We start from the raw sequence: 4546 nt of genomic DNA, 5'->3' as shown, positions 1-4546 counted from the left end.
GAGAGAGAGAGAGAGAGAGAGAGAGAGAGAGAGAGAGAGAGAGAGAGAGAGAGAGAACCTATGCTTGCATGTAGAGGCCAGAGGTTTACACTGGGGTATCTTCCTCTCCTAAAAGTGGAAGCCAAAGAAAGTAGCTGAACACTAGCTTTTTTCTATCAGCCTAGGTAAGGCGAGTGATGGTAGTGTGTCCAGTTCAGAGCTGGATTAAAATGCGCAATATCATGTGACTACAGTCAAACCAAAGCTTGAAGTATAAAGAAGCACGAACTGAACTGACCTCACTGACTCTCCTGTTCCCTTCATTTCTTCTTTCTTTGCCTGATACTCTTTCCCCACTTCTATTGGAGATTATTTTTTCCCATGTAAACTAAACACTATCCAGTAGTTGAGAAATTGAAAACCACAAAGCTATGCATAAAATAAAATGCTCCAAGTATGGATTGCTAATCACCAGGACTTGCAGGTAGGTAAGAAGGCAATAGTTTTTAGTAATCATTAACAAAGTAATCACCCAGTTAGCTAATTTCATTGTCAGTGGTAGCAGTTGTCATAATTGTAAATTTAAGTGATAGTCGTTGCTTCTAAATTTCAGATTTACTATTGTCCAACTTAATTTAAAGGAAAGATGAGATAGAGGAGAAGATCTGTAAAATAAAGGAAAACACATAAAGGAGCCTAAAATTAAATTTGACAACAAATGTTGTATGGTCAGTGCTATTATCTACCTTTGGCTGTATATGAATTAATCCACGAAGACCTTCTGGTGTTTTCAAATCTATAATAGAAATATTGATTCCAAAGTGACGTCTATCTTTGTTTTTGGAGCTCAAGATGTCAACAATTCAGGAAAAGTCACAAAAATCCCATCATGTGAGCGTTCTTACTCAAAAGCTAAAGTATAGCGATTTTTCTCTGATATGGCAGAGTTCTTTCCCCTGTAGTTAAGAGATGAGTCATTTTCTAAGTCAGTTCATTTTCACCCTATTGCACATCTTTCCACCTTTCACCACCGCCCACTCCCACTTCTGTGCAATTTATGCAAATTGCACCATAAACTGTCCCTCTCTTCCCACTCAGCCATCACTTCTCTTAAGCAGGCATGTGTTACCTTAGTCATCGTGTTTCAATGTTCTAGCCCTCCTTAGGCAACATAACATGACAAGTTACACCCATGATCTTTCACGACCTAATCTCCTGTCTTATACAAGTATATATCACCCTCAATAAAAAAAAAAATACACAGGAGCTACACACAAAGGGAAATCCATGTAAACAAAAATAGTTGCCAACGTTCTAGTGGGGATATACCAATGACTACTCACTGGAGAAGAGTTCAAGAAACAGCAGTCTTGAAACTTCACTAATAACAAGTCCTATTTTTAGATATGGCAGAAATGCTATCATACCTGAGATGGATTTGTAAAACGGTGATTAAGACTCAATGTTCCTCCCCATGCTGGGCCTGAATATCAGCAGCATCTACAAGACTGGAATGTTAATGAGCTCAAGTTGTTACTCTTTAGTGTCATTACATCCAAAGCAACTTCAGAGAAGATGCTGCTCTGATTGGAATCAAGGTTGGCGAAAGTGTGCCGCAGCATCAGCGTCTCCAATTGGAGGACAGACACCATTCCTTCCAGTCTGACATTTCCTGGTGTGTTTTCATTTGTTGCATTACCACGAAATCGCAAAACTGAAACTACAAAACACAGTCACGCCAAGAGCTTCAAAAGAATGTCAGCTAATCTCTAGGAATGCTGGGCCAGTCAGTCCACTTTCTCAAATGATAACAGAAATAAAACAAGTAAAATAACTGTTGTGTGGAGAGTATCAGGAGGTAATAACAACTCCTTTCCAAGAAAAAAATATGAAATATATAAAGCCATAAGCAACACCATCCACAAAATTAACACGCTATTTTGCTTTGATGTTTACTAAACGTCTCCAGTAATAAATTTGGAAGCATCATATCACACACAACTGGGGAAGAAAGCATAAAGTCAACACCCATGGGAATCCTGGGATAGCAGAAGGTAGTATGGGTGCTTCTTTGTAACAGTCAGTGGAATACATTGTCTTTTTTTATCAGCCATGACCACACACACACATTTGTTGTCTACATTATCCCCCTGTAATAGCATTGTCTCAGCACTATTAACTGAATGAGGAAACAGATCCTCCTATGATAAGGACTCCGAAGTGTAGTAATATGAGCGGCGGGGCTGAGTCCCCAGCATCCCAGCCGCTTGGCTAGCTTATGCCCTGAAATAATTACACGGACACTGTATTCTTTTAATCACTGCTTGGCCCATTTTTATCTAGCCTCTTCTAGGCTAACTCTTGCACCTGGACTAGCCCATCTCTGATAATCTGCTATAGCCCACCAGGTGGCTTACCAGGGAGATTCTAGCCTACGTCCATCCTGGGTCGGAGCTTCATCGCGTGTGGCTCAGAGAGCAGAGCTATCCCCGCGTCCACCCAGGAGCCGAGAGCATGGCGTCTCTGCTCCAGAGCGCAGAGCTGTCGAGTCTCTGAGCTCACTTCCTCTTCCTCCCAGCGTTCTGTTCTGTTTACTCCTCCCACCTATGTTTTAACTTATCAGGGCAAGCAGCTTCTTTATTTAATTAACCAATGACCTTCCTCCATCACCGAAGTGGAATTACATCTTCTCCTAGGGAAAAAAAAATCTTCAAATGGAATATAATTCATATTGAGAACAGGAAATTTAGGTTCAGAGTATCAGCTCAGTTTGCAGCATCTCCTGTTCTCCCAGAACTGTTAGCTGTGAGAACAGATGCACGTGTTGTGGCTTTATTAACTAAGTATCATCTTTTGTCACAAGCATGAAGTATTAGAATTTTAACACTTAGTAAGTCCCGACTGCAGGATGCTCCACTGATGTCAGTTTATATGTGTGGAGAGAGGCAATCCTAGGATTTATTGGCAAGTCTCATTGATCATATCTGTAGCAGAAGAAGATCAGTCAATCAGGATAGCAAACAGGATTTCAAAAACTCTACAAATCCATTGTTATGCACCTAGAAATATGGTGGCTTTTAAAATGCTAAATCACACATCCTGCAGCAAATAGCAACATGGGTGCTGGAGTCCGGAATCTCGTATACGCCAACACATCTAAAATTCTTGAAAATATTACCACATGGTCCCTTGAATGGGAAAAAGTGGTGTCTTCCTCCTGTGAGCTAGATGTAACTAACAGCATCTCGACACTGAAACAAGACAACAAAATAGATGCCAAATGACCAAAAGGCAGATGTACTGCTCATAGCTCTTTTCTTTCCAAAGAGATAGTTTCGTTTTGATCTTAGTCAGCAGAAATTTGGGGTCCGATGACAGCTCTACTAATTATTTCCTTTTAAGCCATTTTCTTTGTTCATAATTTAACAATGATTGCACCTGCCTTGCACAGCAAATCCAGTTCGAGGAAGAATTAAATGAGATGATGTGAGTGCAAGTGCTCTGATCAAGCCAAAGTGCTTTCACAAGCAGGGTATAACCCTCACTAAACCCTCCTGAACATAGTCCCTATGCTAGGTGAGCTCTCTGGTTAGAATGTTGTTGTGAAACACCTAAGACCTTCATCCGGGCAACAAAGGAGCATCTGTATGTAACATAGGACATCACACCAGGGCAGGTGCTGCAGAGAGTAGAAGGCTTTGTGCCTGACCAGGGCTATTTTAAGCTCTGTTTGTAGTCTGTTAGCATTTGGATCAGGAGATCTTCTCTGTGAGGTTGTTGGTTTTTTGCTTTTTGTTTTTTTTGGGGGGGGTTTTTGTTTCTTTTTCCCTAAATGACTTCTCTGACATAGATGAAAATGTGCAAGCTAAGGAAGACAATGATGCAAAGGCTGCAAGGCTGTCACTGACCATCCAAGCCAGCACTGGCACTGAGAAAATGGGAAAAAGTCTCTGACATATCGAAATTTAGCAGCAACATTCAAACTGGGGCGAGCACAATATTTTTAATCCTCCCTGCAAAGATCAAATTAAATCAATGGCAAGCTCTGCCTGCCACGGCTCTATGTCACTGACTGCTCAGATGAGAGAGTCGGGAAAGGCTACAGCTCTTGACTTTGTAGCCCGTGGTGTTTGGAGAAATCCAGGGAGCAGCGATAAGCCATTCCTGCATAGAGATTATCTTCTAGACAGTGAACGAGTGTCAGAGAGAAGTGGAGAACATAGACAACCTGGTTTTCCTCTGACATTAAAATTCAGCTAAAAGCCTTCGAATTTCACAGCTGAACTTCAAACATGACTCAGGCAGAGGTTCAAATTTCTCTTTTCTGCAAGGCAAGACGTCTGTATATTTCAGTCCATGCAGTTATGTATTTTAGCAATTGTGTATTAAAAGCAGATTCCCTTAATCAATTGTAATTCCGAAATTATAGCTATATCCATTAAAAGTTTCATTTGATAGCAGTTAAAACTTGAGAGCAGTGGTGTTTTGTTTTATTTTTTTTTTTTGTAAGTTCAGTATTTGTAAGACACATCTGGAAAGCATTAAGAAACATGCAGATCCTAAGAGC

This window comes from Microtus ochrogaster, linkage group LG7_11 (genome assembly GCF_000317375.1).
Source record: "Microtus ochrogaster isolate Prairie Vole_2 linkage group LG7_11, MicOch1.0, whole genome shotgun sequence".
NCBI classification, from domain to species: domain Eukaryota; kingdom Metazoa; phylum Chordata; class Mammalia; order Rodentia; family Cricetidae; genus Microtus; species Microtus ochrogaster.
The sequence above is the reverse complement of the archived record's forward strand: the minus strand, read 5'-3'. Positions refer to the sequence as shown.